The 16,766-nt window shown below is 39.6% G+C and overlaps 1 protein-coding gene across 5 annotated transcripts in view; it reads right to left on the reverse strand.

The window, feature by feature from the left end:
- Positions 1 to 14,495, reverse strand: part of PLCE1 (phospholipase C epsilon 1) — a 150,139-nt gene extending 135,644 nt beyond the window's left edge. For 4 of the 5 annotated variants that reach the window (XM_027647743.1, XM_027647742.1, XM_027647741.1 and 1 more), the window contains exon 1: positions 14,369 to 14,495. The gene's annotated coding sequence lies outside the window, so the exon portion shown is untranslated. Of the gene's footprint in view, positions 1 to 3,503; positions 3,524 to 14,368 lie in introns of those variants that run through there. The other variant, XM_027647740.1, reaches the window with a different exon arrangement.
- Positions 14,496 to 16,766: the final 2,271 nt, after the last annotated feature.

Below are 16,766 nucleotides of genomic sequence, written 5' to 3' on the forward strand. Positions count from 1 at the left end.
CCCTGGCAATCCTCTTTCTTATCTAGTTCTAGTTAACAACAAAGTGCCATTGACAGTAGTCTTCCTGTCTGAGCTCATTAGCATTTTTATCCAATGTGAAATCATGCCTTTAAGGTACTTAAAATGGCACACTGACATATATTTCAATAAACAGCAACTGCACCTTGCCATAAGAAACTGTCACCCTGTCAAAGTTTTAAAACTACTCCAATCCTGGGGACAGAATAAGCAACAAGAACTTGTCTTGTTCATTCTTCCTTACGGCATTTTTCTCATGTGAGCACTCAAGTCTTCTCTCATTTCCCTCTCTCTCACTGTCCCATATTAGCTGTAATTCTAGCCACTCTGGTGAGAACAGAACAAACCTGTAATAAAAATATTTCTGAGTACTAAAATGTCTGAGGGTATGTTAAAGGTACATATATCACTACAATTTATCTTCTGTAAACCCAAGCTAACACTTTTACTCACAGTATGCTAAGCCACAGTAGCCCTACTTAAAACACTACTTGAATAATAATCTATATGTTATTGCTCAGCTGTCATAACTGCAACAAGAGTGAGTCTGAAACCTCAGTATATGTTTCAAATGGAAACTAAACACTAATCTGTACGTGGAAAAAAGTTCAGTCATTTGTCAACTTATGCACTTACACTATAGTTCTAGAAAAGAAAAATATTTCAAATGCTGAAAACTAACATTATTAAATTACTGCACTACTCTTCCATTTTCTCAAAATGCATTTTCTTTGTATATCATTCCTGACCTATTCATGTCATTCATTCAGGAATCATAATATTTAGTCTCTTACTCTTTCTCTTTTGAACATCTGCTATTTCATCTGGCTATTATTATCACGCCTAATAGAGAATATAAGAGTAAAAACAGGGCAAGAGCAAAACAAGGCAAGAGCAAACAAACTGTCTGCTTAGAGGGGAATTAATTACCTGCTTTAGAAAGATGTAATTTTCAGGAGACTATTAATTCAGCATCCCTGAAAATACATGAAACAATTTCTATACTATTGTTACTGTTCTAATATTGCCAGATATTGAGTACTGAAGTGAACCACTGAAAACAATGGTTTTCAGTTTTGAACTACTCAAATATAGCAAATAATATTTGCTCAGCAAGTCAACACTACATTTGTTTTTTGCCTATGATGGCTTTATCAATCACATCATTCTCTGGGAGAAAGCCCACCCTGACATCTGACTAAATCAAGCCAAGTAATCTCTAAGATATTGGCTCTTGCCAAAATTAACTGTGCAAGCAGCAGGTCAGCACATAACTGCAAATTATTTTTTCAGGATGTTGCAAGAAGTTTATTATACTAACATAAAACTGATTATGTTGCTAATGACCTCTAAGTGATCATTCTAAATAAAATGTTTTAATATTTTAAAACTCCTGCAGGCATCATTGTAATTCACATTATAAATACTACTTATCCAATCTTAATCAATAAATAAATAGGACAGGAAGACAACCAGGATCAAAGTTAGGAGGTTTCTTTTATAAAATACTGTCACATCTTCCAAGATAAAATTAACCAGACACAGAGAATATACACAGCAAATTCCATGTTCCTCAAGCTCCACTTGCATTTTTTTAACAGCTTGACCTATCTGAAGGAGAATCATGCCTGATCAACACAGCATGTCTTCATATATGATTGTGACACATTCAGGTGATCCTTTATTTGAGGATCTTTATTGCAATGAATGTCTCCATCCTTGCTAAAGAAATAGAGATTTATTTGCTTTTCCTGGTTATCTTTCAGAGAGTGTATGAAAATAGTCCACTAAGTATTTCTGACTACTTGTGAGATCTGTATTTACAACCTCTGGTTTAAAAATGTGCATTTGTACTTCACCCATTATTTTGGGATAAAAAGATAACCTTCAGCAAGTATTCAAATTAAGTTCAGTCATCATAAAACAGCTCACTCCTGAGCTCCTTGCTTCAAGAATAGTAAGAATCTGGAATTCTAAATATGAAAATCTGCTCCCTTGATAAGATGGGACTTTATGCCAGATTTTGTCTACTTCAGTCTTCACAATATAGTTAATTGGGATAAGAATGTGTGGCAAAAGCTAATTCTATACTTATCTAATGCAAACAATCACTTGTTCAAAGTTTCTTACATTTCTTAAAAGTTCTTGTACTTTCAGATGAATAGAGGAAATTTTAACACAGTGAAGTTGTTGGTAAAATTAACAGCAAGTATTTCAGAGGATATTTAATGTTCATGTAGAGTAGCTAAAGGTAAAATCTAAAACAAAAGAACACACAATAACCAATCATTATATACCTTAGTTGCTTCTAGAAGTAATGAATACAGAATAATCACGATGCCTAAGGAAATGCCACTTGTAACTGAAGCTTTTCTTACAGCTGTGGTATAACTAAAGACTTTCTCCTATATGAACCCTCCATTAATCTGTGAACTCTCAGAGCAACTCCTTCACAGCCAGAGCGCTCTGCAAAACTTCTCTTTTGCATCTGAGTAACATTTGCATGAAATTCATTAAGTCTTCCATGTATCTGAGATCTGCACTTTGTAATAAACCCAACTGTTACAGGCTATTTAAAAGTTGGAAGGAAACATATACAGACACACAGTGTGACTTTGCAAAGTCATTTCCATAAGAAACTAGTCTAAAAACTGCAGGTTATAATTCGGAAAGTTACACTTCCTTCTCTGGAACACCCTTTTTCACTTGACTTAACTGGCAATATGTGCCCAGAGACTCTGATAGTATCCAAACAAAACTGCTTCATTAAAATCTGAAAATGCTACTAGGAAATCTTGCTGGGTTTTTTAACCCTAGACATACATTCCAATATTCATACGCCTCAGTAATAACATATTATGTAAAAATGAGTGTTACATATATACTTTCTCAGTCAAGCAAAAAGATTTGTTTGCAACCCTTTGACTGTGAATCCCTGCTGCTAACACATTACTTAACATTTAGGTCACGAAGGTCTTGGAAGGGAGGAGGCACGTACATATCCCTGAGGTATGCCCTAAGCCTGAGCAGAGAAGGGAAAGCACCAGAGAGGAAACGGACAGTGCTGCAGCTAAACAAGCCAAAGAACACAACCACAACAGGACTGTAAAAGATAACGAACCAGTGAACACATGCTGGAACACTCAAGGTTATTTCTGCTGTAACAGCTAAAGAAGGTGAAATTACTCTATTTTCTGTAACGTACTTGGGCACAATAACAACACACCAGTGCTGCAAGCAGCACAACACCGCGTGATGTTAACCGAGGATGGGATCAATGCAGATGTCTATCAGAGGGACTGTCAAGGTTGCAAGAACACCAAGTCCTTAAATGCCATAACCGGCCCCACCTGTGATGCCCCACAATAGGCCCAGGAGCCATTTCAGCTCAAGACTGTCCCCCAGTTCTGGGTTGAGCTCTGCTGTTGGCATCTCTGGGCTCAGACCTTGCTCTCTGCTGCTCCTGACCTTTTGACCAGACTTACCAGATCAACACCAGGACCCAATTCACCTGCTGGTGCCTGTCTTGATACAGGTGGACTGGAGTAGAGCCTCAGCCTGCAGCTCATCCTTCCACTAACATCTCCTGCAGCTCCCCAGCAATGGAGGTCATTGGCCTCACCATCAGGCACAACCATGTGCTCACCAAAAATCATAAAAAGAAGTTGAGGAAAATTAACGATCAAGTAACTCTCAAACAGCACAATGAATAACTTCTCTGTGTTGCCAAGAGCAGGGATGGGGAGGTTACTCTGAAACGCTGAATCAAACACTATCAAGCCAGTACTGAGGCAGCAAACTGAAAGATAAGGAGCAGCCCAAGGCCCTGTAATCAGGCTTCTCTTGGGCAAGATGACAACAATGACTTCATCCCACTGAGGGGAAAACCCTGCAGACCAGTGCATGAGGAGGCTCACCTGCAGGACAGACTGTTCAAACAAGTGATGACCCTACCAGGCAGCTGAGTGTGTTATGAAGTAATAACTGGCAGGAGAAAAGATCCCTGAGGGGAGGCAAAGCAGCAATGAAAACTAATGATCTGTGCAGTCTACACAGTTTCAAACAAAACAAGGGCCTATGCTGGCAACAGTGCTCTGCATGCAACAAAAACCTATGCAATGTTTCAAAACAGTGTAAAAACAAAAAATGGTTTCAAGACAGTTTGCAAGGTGAAGCGTATCAGGGGCTTGCCACAACTGCTCAAGTTCATTGATGATATGAAGAGAGTGTTCACAAAAGGTAACTCAGAGCACCAGCACTCTACAAGGTGCAATGGGCAGACCAAAGCTCTCCCTTTTCACAATTAATATTTTGCATTCTATATGTGGTTCTTTGCTTAAATAATAACAGTTTACAATGTGGATGGTATTACTTTCCTCTTTGGTTGCCAAGAAGGAAAAATAAGGTCGTGTGAGGAATGTGGTAAGGAGGAAAAGAAACACAGTGCCTGTACATCTAGAATGAAGTTTATGGATAACAGTAGATGACCTATGAAAAAAGAACATATAAAACCAGCATACGTAAATGAATGCAGACTAACCTGTCCTTTGAGATTTCAAATTAAATATTGTTCATCTGTCTTTGTAGGCATGCTACTGCCACACCTCAAAACAGTTACCTGCTCCTGCAGACCTATTTCTTTTACATCTTTTCCAAATCAATCAGCATCCCTTAAGTTCTAGGGATTGTTTTTCCCTTATTTTAATTTTTTTTAATCAGTAGTCCTCTTATTTTATTATGAGCTTATCTTGCAAGCTACGAAGCATCTCCTTAGACCTGTTCCTGCTAATCTAGAGGGGACCATGTCACACTCAGACCCACTATATATTCAAGACACTTTTTTATTGATTTCCAAAACTATCTGCCTTCCCTTTTTACCTACCTTTAAGAAAAATAAAATCAGCAGAATAGGAAAGACAAGCTCTAACTTCAAAATTTACCCTCTCAAAGTATTTCACAAACTTAGTTCATGAGAGTAATCTGAGAAGAGGTTAAATTGGAACCAGACAGCACAGTCCTCACACTAAGTCTTCACAGATAGGTTTCTGGCTTATTACCTGTTCATTAATGCTGGCTGGTTTTATTTAAGCATTTTAATGCATTTATAAAAGCAGAAACAGCTACAGAAGGAATAATGCTAATAGTACTACAACATTTCAACATATTTTTGAAATTACAGTATATGCATTTCATCACTTCTGATTTTACATGTGACCTCTCTGAAAAATAAAGAATATATCCACTACAGAAAGTACGCTATAAGTATAGAGAAAAAGCCAACAGTGAAGTGTACATTATTGATATAACTGTATAACAGTTGTGCATAATCTAGATGTGCATAATTATTGCTTGTAATAACCACAAAACCCAAAACTCTTGCTTAGTTTTAATGATTCACTCACCAGAAAAAATTACATAGCAACCTCTACATAGCCTTAGGTACAGTTATGGTAGAAAGAATGTGTAAGAGGTATTATTACTGTACTACTTCTAAATTCTACATTCTGATTTTTAATACTTTAAGTTCAAATATTTGACAAAAATTAATTAAATATTTTTGGACCATAATAGAACATATTAAAAATAAGCCTAAATTTTATAGATAATCTCCTTCATAATATTCTTATTTTACATAGTCACACATCATTCAACAGATTGTCAGGTTATCTGAACACTGAAAGTTTTAAAGCCCTGTATAGGAGAGAACCAAGTACTGGAAGTGCCTACACCCAAACACACACTAAACAGTATGATAACAGCCTCTATGCTTTTTCAATTGCATACTCATTTGTATATCAAGTATTTTAAAAAAATAAGGTCTTTAGATTTAGTAGAATGAAAGACAAGCCACATGCATGAAAACTGTAATTCTGTAGAGATGGGATTTCTTGTTGATATTTAAAACCGCAAATGGAGAAAAAAAATTACCATCAAACTGATAATCAGAGGAAAAAGCCGAGGTTGACCTATGTAAATTCACTGTAAATTAGAGATCTTTTCCTGGGGGCTTTGGGCCACATCTAGTAAGCAAGAGACAGACAAGTCCTATCAAGAATGTATCAGGGACTCAATACTTGCAAAAATCTGTATGCAGAAAGATCAGAACTTCCCTTTTTCTTTGACAGAGGAGAGGCCCCAGCTTTCATGCTTTTCTGGCAAGTAGAGGGAACATGGCCAACTTTCTTTGCATTTGCTGGCCAAAAACTGAGACAGTCTCTGTCTCAATTCAAACTTTAAGACCTTTATTGGGATGCATATGGTTGCTCGCAGAACAGAGCTTTGTAAGCAAGATGGGTAAGGCAGGAAAACCAGGAGACAAAAGCTATCTTTTTTTTTTAATTATCCATTGATTTCTTTGAGTCAAATGCACGTAAAACGTATGGGAGAGTTTTGCTAAGTGTAAATTTAAGCAAGAAGAAGCAAGTGAAGGGTTTGTTTTTTTTTTTTTGTTCAGAACTTTCTGCTTTTCTAAACAGCATCCTCAGAGCACTAATGCTGTCATACCAAACAATTTTCGCTGCTTTAAATCTGTGCACACACCTTCCTCAAATATTTTTACAGCTCTCCCACTAACTCATAAGTCAACTCTATGCAGCTTTCTATAAAGTACCACAGCTGAAATAAAGTTCAGGGGTGCACTGAAGCTGCTGTTCAGGATAATACTGTGCTGTACCATTGTATCTGTGGTATGTTACCTTTTGTCCTCAGAAATTTTAGCCTCAAAACCAGCTTTATGTACCCAGCCAACAGGACAACTGATTGTTAAGGATAAACATTTTTGTTATCAACTTGCATAACAGAATAAAGAGGATATGGAACAAAATCAGGGATGACACAAACATGGAGGCAAGCTTTGGCCAAGTAGAATGACATTTGCAAATTTTAAGAGAATACATAAACTTGCCACTTCTGAATGGGTGAAAGTGAAGACCTTCAGAAAACCCTTTGCTGTCTTTGCATCTCTACCATTACTATGCATATCAGGTAATGAAACTCCAAATAGATGTTATGATCTGAACCCTGAAAGAGAATTCAGGCAGGCATAGTAGTCTAATACACAGACATTTGAAAGATGTTACTGCATATTTTAACACTGACCTGTTTTATAGCCTGCTGTCTAGGGAACTGTCTATTTCTACAAACCACTACTGAACCTGGCGTGCAAATCTAAAATCACAGTTTGAATAGTATGGAGAATTAATTTCTAAAGAGCCCTCACAGTATTGCTAATTCTTACACTCATGTACTCAGAAAGGCTCTGTTTTTTAGAAGCCCCTAGTCATACTATTATGTAATTACTCATAATCTCAGCTCTAAAAACATATCCTTTAGTTACAAAAACAAGATGAAAATGGGAACAATTAAGGTTTAAGAATTTTAAGAGAAAAAGGAAGGTTCCACATTTATTAATTTTAAGCCATACCAATCATAGAAGGAGAAGGATAATAAGGATTTGGTACTTGATGCTCTGAACAGTTGGTGCTGACAACACAGTTTTCATAATAAAATCAGGTTGTTGGCATGCCCCATGGATCTGAATGACTAGAAAAAACCCAGTGAAAATACATTTCAGTTGTAAATATTATCCACTTATTAATACAACATTACCCATTCTTTTTTTCCAATTCTATGAAAGATAATCTAAAGTTTTAGTATTTCCTTATCTCGGTAAAGTAGAAGGACCATTTACAACCCAAAATGTTGCTGATTTCCAAGTTATTCCTATTCCTTTATACAAATGAATCTACAAAATTTTAAACAAGGGTTCGTATTTTCCCCGATCTCAAGTAACTATATCTCTTATAATAAAGAAATTAGAAGTTTTAAGACAGAGTTCCAGAATTTGCTTCACATAACCACAGCAAGTAAAACATTCTTCCAAAAAGTGTTCATAATTGAGTGACAGAGGAATCTAGGTAAAACATTTGCCATAGCTCAGAATTTGCTGGACTGAGAAAAAATTTCTGCTGACCACTAAGAACCAAAAAAAGGCATTGAATAATTCAAGAGACTCATAAAACCCCTCTTGCTTGTTGGCCTAAACTAACACTCTAAAAGCATATTCTTTCCTTATAGCAACTCCAAAATATTTCCATGACTATATATAAACAAATTTAATCTGTGCAAATAGATTGGCAGTTGACAATATCTGCTTAACACAAACAAGAAAGGACAGTAATAACATTATATTCTTTCTCTACAGCAAAAGTGGCTGCTAAAGCTAGATTTTTAATGATCACAACATTCTTATACCAGGGTACTATATACATACTCAACTTCTATTTTATTTCAGAAAAGGTAGATGAGAATGGAAACAACTGAACACTGCATTTTGGGATTCAATTGTATTGTAAAATAAGTTTAAACTCTAGATCTTCACCTACAAATGTTTTCTGGTTAAGTACCAAGAAGGCTAGTTGGGCTTAGTTAAAAAAACCACATTCCTCTTCAACTTATTAAAAAAACCCCTGAATAATTAAAAAATAAATAAACAATTCTGTTTCATGCTGCAACCATGTAGTGGAATCTTGCTATTACAGTCTCTGAAATCTGTTTTAATTATGGGGCTAAAAGGCATAAGTATCACAATGAAAACAACAGCACCCAATGTCACATGGGTTTGGGCTAAGCTAACAATGATATTTATCTTCTACATTTTTCTACAAAAATAAAAGTTAAAAAAGCTATAATTGTACTTAAATATTTAAATTACCCAGACTAATGATATTAGGAATGCTGCTCAATGGGATTGTCACGGAGGTTTAGTAAATGACACACATGTGAAATCATCCATTTTTATAACGTTTCTCTATATTTCATTTCTATGTCTACTGAGTGAAAACCACCACTGAAGCGGAACTTCTTGCTTATACTTTGCTGAATTAAAGCACAGAACAAGAGCAGATGTATATTCAAATTTATTATAAAAGCGACATTTTGAGTGGCTATTAAGACAAAAATATTGTCAACATAAGCAAGTGTCCAACTGATTTTATCATTCCTATTTCTGTTGTCTATTCCATCAATTGACTATTAAGAAAAGCAAAAACAAAACAAACAAGAAGGTGCAATGACAACAAAACAAAGGTAATTGTGCAAGATGCACCCCTTTCTGTATGTCCACTTTGTTCTTTTGGGGGAAAAAATGCAAACAACAGACTATTCATGCTACACTGAAAAACTTCAAGAGCTCTGAAGGAGCCATATTAAGAACTATTCTTCATGTAAAAAAATGCAAGAAGTACTAAAATAATGCAGAAGTACCATAAAACAAAAGACTTCAAGAAGCATTATCTGCCTGGTGCTGTCTGACACCTTTGCCACTCAGTATGTTATGGGAAAGCAGCCTGCAGTGTAGCTGAAGAGCAAACGTAAATTACAGAACAAAACGGGGAGGCAGCCTGTTGTCAGCCTCTCCTGCAAGCAGAAATCTAGGGGGTTCCAGCCTTGCATAGATATTCCTCTACATTTACTGCTCCTCATAAGCTCCTTGAACTAAAACACGTGCACATTGATCAGAAACTTAGAGCTTTCACAAGAAATACCTGCAGATTATTTTCCCACAGCTTTCAGCAGAAACAATGCAGGTACTCAGAGAAAACATCTGATACGCTCGAAAGTCACCAAAAGTTTGCTTTTTCTAGAAAAAGTTAGAAAAATACTAACCAATTATTAGAAATCTCTGCCCACCAATACAAGTATCTGATTATAAATGCATTTTACCATACTCGTCCAAACTTAACAATAACTAATTGGTTGAAAATCTATCTCTGAAAAATGTCAGAGTATGAAAGTTAACTAAAATTAGAACAGAAGCAGAATACCATCTTCAAAACACAATTCAGCCTGGCTACTAAAACACTGAGTTTTATTTTTCCCTTGCAATTTGGTACATAGCTGAAATCCAAAACAATTGTAGCAACCCTGAAGGAAGTAAAAAGGAGGCATTCATGCCAAGAAAGTTCCTCAAGAAGAAATCTACAGGTTGTTCTTTGATGTGAACTGTTGGTAGTACACAAAGCAGTAGCTGCTCTGCTATGACCCCTTTTTATCTTGCTAAATTCCAAAGGGAAATCAAGTTGGTTTTCCCTAAAACACTGCTGAAAGGTATTTGTATCACTACAGAAAGAAATTAACCTAATCCAAGCAACTAAGTTTTGTATTTGGAGTAAAGGAATGCATCATGAAAAAGTCTGAAAGAAGATGCAGTGTAACAAAAACCTCAAATACCAAAGATCACTGCAGCAGCATTCTTGCCGTATGCTGTAGCACAGAGAAAAATACTGTGGGAGGAGAGGTCTCACATCAGAGCATTGTCTGAAACAGCAGACAGCAAGGTCCTACTACACAAGGCAAGGTCAATGCAACTGGAGAGTCATCTGTTTAAGAAAACACACTATTATTAGATGCAAGTTATGCAGCACTTGTGCATACTGATAGAATAAAACCATTACCCCAAAAATAAATGTTTTCAAATGGTAGCTTCAAATTTGCTCTAAGTGTTTCTACTTTTTGTGTCTCATTTAAAACATTGAAGTGAGCAACATAAAAAATACTGAAAATACCCGAGCATTTAATTTTTTAATTACTTATGAAATGTTACAACTGACAAATACAATAATATATTCAATTTAATAAAGAGGCTCCACTGAAAATGTTGTAACAAATTATTAAACATTACTTACTGATAGCAATGTAGAATAAAAAGTAGGTCAGAGTTGACAGCCTATTTAAACTACTATGATGTGCCTCCGACTACTGTGAATAAACATTACAGTAAATATACTGGCCCATAGAATATACTTCCTTGTACAAGACTCAAGCCTGCTCAATACTCTCCCTACTCAAAAGCTACACCAAATACATACCAGTTTTGGATGTAAAGAATGCATAAGACAGCTCCATGGAGCACCTCACATAGGCCATAAGGTGTGTGTCCCTGCTGCTTTAAATTATTTACTGAAAGAGCTGGGATTACCTGCGGCACCATCATCGACACTTGATAAACTGGAGCAACGTAGTGGGCTCTGACAGAAGGATAATTCTGGTGGACAGTTGAGCTCATTCCTTCTAGCTTTTGTAGTTTACCGTTTTCAGTAAGTGATGGCACATATAGCTCTTGTTTGAACATGTTGGATTATTTATGAATGACTGGGCAATCAAGAAAAGAGTACTGTGGATGGCCTACTTTAAAATCAGTGACATTAATTATGTCTTGCATAGAGATGTCAGCATGACAGAGTATATAAAACCAGAGGACCAGACTTCAATCTCACAGCAACATATTTACAAATTAACTTTGTTGTTTCAAATAAAACCAAAATTCTGTGCCTCAAAACAGAAGAAAAATATTAGAGACCTCCCAATACAGGAAATTCATAGAAAAAAATGTCGCCAGTTTATCCTCAGTCTTAAACACAAGTCTCACTTCAGTAGATTAATGTTTTGCTCAAAAAATCAGAGTGAAATATGACCAATATCTGGCAGAACCAGGACTACGGAAAACCCCACCCACAAGCAGATATATGTATAGGTTTGCCAAGACAAATAAAGCAATGTGCAGAGTAAGCTGGACTGCTCTCACATAATATGTACTCAGTCATGTAGGTCCTCAAGTACACGTGCAACAACTCTCTTCTAAATGATTAAGAAGGCTCAAGAAGGGACAGAGTTAATCTAAGGAAAAAATGAATTTCACGTTAGCATGCTAATAGCTTTCTAAAAGAAAGATGTGATGAAAAGTATTATTTAGAAATTAATCAGATTTCATATTAAAGGTACAGACAGCCATTAACCTGCTGTCTGCATAATCAAATGACAGTCATTGCTCAAATGAAATCATCAATGGCTGCATTGTGAACAGGCATGAGAGTAAGTCTGTCCATGCTGGAGCTGTATGACTTGTTCCAGTGTTTCAGTTAGTGATATTTTCAAGAAGTACACAAAATAAAAAAAGATGTAAATTATTACTAATAACACCATTGTAATTTATAAAGTTTAAGAGTCATAGTCGTGACCCAAAATCCATTTTGTGGTAAGTGCTGTAAAAACATTAAACAAAATGACAACCCTTGTTCTGGAGCGTGGTCTTCAGTGTTTTAAAGGAAGACACTCTTCAAGAAATACTTTTGTAAACATGCATGTAAATTAAAGTGATCACTAAAAAAACCCTAATTTTAACACTTTATGAAAAAAATCCCTATGCAATTCATGGACCTCTAATGAAATAATAGATTAATTACTTTTTGCCTCCTTTATAACTGAAGACTTTTTTAACTAATTCTCATTTCAAATCCAAAAACTACTGATAAATTACACCTGCTCTTCTCCAAAAAAAAAAAAAAAGGGCTGGTAAATTGAGTAAGATGTTTCCAGTGGTTGTAAATCTACAACCTTTCATGAACAGTCACAACCATCACTTTCTAATATGTGCCTTGGATTTTGGCGCAGGTTCTAGTCACTGGTGGATCTTAACCTGCATATTTCTCTTAACTAAAACAGCCCTTTTGATAGAAGAAATATTCTTTTCTATGGGTATTTACAAATAGAGCTCAGATTTTTCCATTACATTTTTTTGATAACCTAAATATAGAGAATTTATTTTTCTCATATTAAAACCTCCCAATTTTCAAATTATCATCTCTTTCATGAACTTGTTCTATGATCTCCAGTAAACAGAGTTTTCAGAAATTTTTTATTCTGCAGTTGGGCTTTCATGTTTCTTGATCTAAAAGTTTTACTTCATGGGGAATTACTTTTTCCTTCTTAATGTCTTGGAACTCTGGTTTGAACACCACACTTTCACTGTACAAGATGTATCACATGAAATCTGTGTTAACTGAGAGGGCAGGACTGCACTGCCTGGTCTGCAATCACAAAGTCTTAATAAAAAATTTCTTACCACGTATGAAAACAGGAACGAACACACTACAGAATCTGAGATTAATACCTCAGTATGGCAGAACAAGAATGAAATCTACTTAGATTACTAAAAAAGTAAGATTTTTAGTAATCCTCTGCTAATTTATGTAGATTGGACACGCTCTTTCAGTCTTGGGAATTTCTCCATCAAGCACTTCCTCATACACAAAATGTTGTGTCTGTTTCTCGTCTGACTGCCCACAGATTTGTTTAGGTGTTTTTGTAAAGATCACAAACATCGGTTGTTTGCTATTGACTTTTCAGGGGATGAGATACCACAGACCAAAGATTGTTTGTAGATGGAAACACATGCCTTCTCAAACTACATAATGGTATCGCTGCTTTGCAATGATTATTAAGTGGTTTCTTCATAATTGGCAGGTTCTCTGATCTCCTTTCAAATATACAAACGTAAAGGACTGAAATATTTAGCAAACACCTGTCATACATAGAGGATTGAAGTATTTAGCAAACTTTCTGTCAAACTTGTAGCAAACTAAATACAACAGTAAGGCCAATTCTGCTTCTCACACAAATGCCTCACTATGAAACAAAACATTTTACTATTCCTTGAAGTACAGCGGATCCTTCAGGCATTTCTCTAGCACTCTTAGCTCTCAAACTTCCTCTATCAGAAGCCCAGTTTGCAGTCACCTGTCTAGGCTCTCCTCTGTATCACCTGTGCTGGTGGCGTCCCAAGAGCGTGCAGCGGAATGGACAAGCATCGCACTCAGACACCTTGGTCCTGATTCTACTAACACTTCAATGAAACTACTTCTCTAAGTGTTTGCAGACTTTGAGTCATTGTAACTCAACGACACTTCACCAAGTGAGGCAAAGAGAAGTCTGGAGCTGGAAGGAATGCATTCGCACCTTCATGCCTGGGCGCCAGGGCCTGCAGCACCTGCAAGGAGCGCCTAGAGCCCGCAAGAGGAGCTTGCTGAGACCCACTAAAGGCACCCTTGTCACTTATAGCCACAGGGTCCTTCCAACACCACATCTCCGATGAGCTGCACCACTTTTGGACTACAATTTGCCAGACTTTAAGGGTAAAACATTGTTTGTAGAATCGCAGTGGAAGAGAGTATGTGGGATAAGGGCAATCATCCCATTTTGCTTTTGCGTTAGGGATTTTCTTGAACCCTCGCGGAGGAAGGCGGGGAGCCCTGCAGCCGAAGGTCAGGCGAGGAGGGCGCAGGAGGGCGCGGGCAGCGGGTCCTGCCGGCGCTGCCGAACATGGCCGAAAGCGGAGCCCCCGCCCGCCCCCGGGCTCGGCCGCACCGGGCAGCCCTTCGCAACCCCCCGCCGGGGCCAGCGGGGCCGGAGGTGCCGGGACCCTGCCCCGCGGAGCTCCCGGAGGAGAGCCAGCCTCACTCGGGAGTCGGGGAAAGAGCCCGGGAAAGCGGGCGGGGGCGAGCAGGGGACGCACCTTTCAGCGTCCCCCTGGCATCTTCTCCTTCTTCTTCTTCTCCTCCTCCTCGGGTCGGCCGTGACTCCAGCGGCGGCAGTGCCTCGGTGGCGGAGCGGTCTGCGGGACGGAGCCGCCCCCGCCTCGCCGGGGCTCCACGGCCGCCGCTGCCCGGGGCAGCGGAGGGAGCAAGGCGCCTTCCCCGGCGGGCCAGGGGCGGGGGCTGCGGGCGCGGACCGCCCCGCCGGGCCCGGCAGGGACGGGGGGAGCCGGGGAGGGGCCGGGGGCAGCGCCGCCGGCTGAGTCAGCCGCGCTCAGAGGGCGCGGGGCCGCCCGCGAGGGTTGCCCCGGGACCGCCCCTCCTCGGTAGTGGGGAGCAGGGTTCTCCCGCCGGGCAGCTGCCCCCGGGGTATGCCGCTGGGATCATACCCCGCACCCGCGGCAGGCGGGGTGCGGCAGCTCCTCCTTGTCCTGCCCTGTGCAGCCCCGCGCTCCCACGGGCACCGCGGCGAGGCGGGCGGCTCTGCAGCCCCGCGGCAGCGCCTCCGCTCCCGTGCCTCGGGGGGTGCGCGGTCCGGGGCAGCTCCGCACTCCACGTCCGGCAAGTGCGGCGGGTCACCCCGCCAGCAGCAGGGAACTGAACCGCTCCCTCCGGCTCCCAGTGCGCGCCACTGCTCATAAAGGACCAGGCGGCGTCCGCCGAGGGGGATCCTCGAAGCCTGAGAGCGTCCCGTCCCGCCGCTGGGCACTCGCCAGCTGGAGCCCGCGGAAGAGCTTCCTCCTACCGCCCGCAAGCGAGTCCCGCAGCCCCGCGACCCCGTGCGCCTGGACGCGCTCCAGAGCCATCGCCGTGCGCGCCCCCCGAGCGGGGCCGGCGCGGGGGCGGGCCGGGCCGGGGCTGTGTCACCGCATCGGAATGTCGGCCCGCGCCCCCCGTCTCCCGCGCTGCTCATCCCCCGCAGCGTCCCGGGCGCGGAGCGGAGCGCGGGAACCGCGGCCGGGCTCGAGGAACATCATCTCCGGGGAGAGCGCGGAGCCTGGGGAAGGGGAGGGGAACGCGGCGTGGTTTCCATCGGCGGTGCGGAAAAAACGCGGTTTGGGAGAACTCAGCAGTGCATTTTTGCTTACGAGCTTTTCCATAAGGAGTACAAGAAGGAAAAGAGCTAGTTAAAAAAACTTCTAGTTTAAAGAAAGCATTCTCATTTTTTAAACTGGCGAGATTTGTCCATAGATAACACGGGTTTATTTAGGACATTTTTACGTGAAGGGCAACGATTGTCATAACAAAGGTATGTGGGGATTGTGTCCCAGTGAGGGGCTATAAAACTTACAGTTCATTTACTTCATTCTCTTCCAATGCAAGGAACTCATCATACTATTTTCTATACGACCACTTGAAAGTCAGATTTATCCCTACATATTCTACTCTGTTACCTCAGCAAACACTCAGCACTTCATTGCAATAGTCTTGTGACCATAATACATGAGTACTGATGCCCTGTAGATACTGATGATAGCAGAGAAAGTCTATTAGCACATAGTCTGTTCAACAAATACATAAAAAAAGCCAGTGAAATTACCCAGTGGTGAGTTATGTATTTTCAAAAACTTTATATGTTGTTATTTGGATTTTTAAACAAATTAGTACAGATAGAGTGTGTTATATATATCATCATCACAGCTAGGCTTCACGAACAAAGATTTGAGAAGGATTCTATCCACGCTTGCTACGAGTGCACTGGAGGCTAAAAGGGTCAGTGCAAGATAGACAAGTGTGGCTGCAAAAGGCACAGTGGAAAGTCTCCTTAGGCAGTATTGGCAGGACACGGTTCTTTCTGCGTTGTCTTTTCTCCTCAAGAATGATTCTGCATGTGTTCTCAAAAGAAGCAGCAGCGTTATATGTATATATATATATATATATATGTGTGCATATATATATATATTCCTGGCTTTACATTTATTATCTATTCTGACTCTTTCCATGGCTTACAGGTTCTGATTATTAGAATAGGGAGAAAAAATGCATCCACTATAGTAAAACATGTTGATATTTTTAGCAGTGAAACATCTAAATCTTTTATTAAGAAACATGAGACATGGCCAGTCTGAACCAATTCAGGTAATTAACTCATAATATTGAGCATTCTACACTGAAATACAGTATAGACTGGATAAAATCCAGGTCCTATGGAAAATTTAATATTCCCTTTGCCTCCAGCATGGCCTGGATTTCATTCACTGCATATAGTACCCAAAAAATGCCATAATACAATATTTTGCAAAAAGTAAAATTCGAGTAGTGAATCTTTTCCAATTCATGTTCTGTGTGATCTGTATATTTTTCAGTACTTTCATATATTTAGATACTGAATACTGGCCCAAAATACATTACATAATACTCTAGTGTACTCTACAATTT

The sequence above is a fragment of the Corapipo altera genome, unplaced genomic scaffold (genome assembly GCF_003945725.1).
Source record: "Corapipo altera isolate COAL_440 unplaced genomic scaffold, ASM394572v1 56, whole genome shotgun sequence".
Classification (NCBI taxonomy): domain Eukaryota; kingdom Metazoa; phylum Chordata; class Aves; order Passeriformes; family Pipridae; genus Corapipo; species Corapipo altera.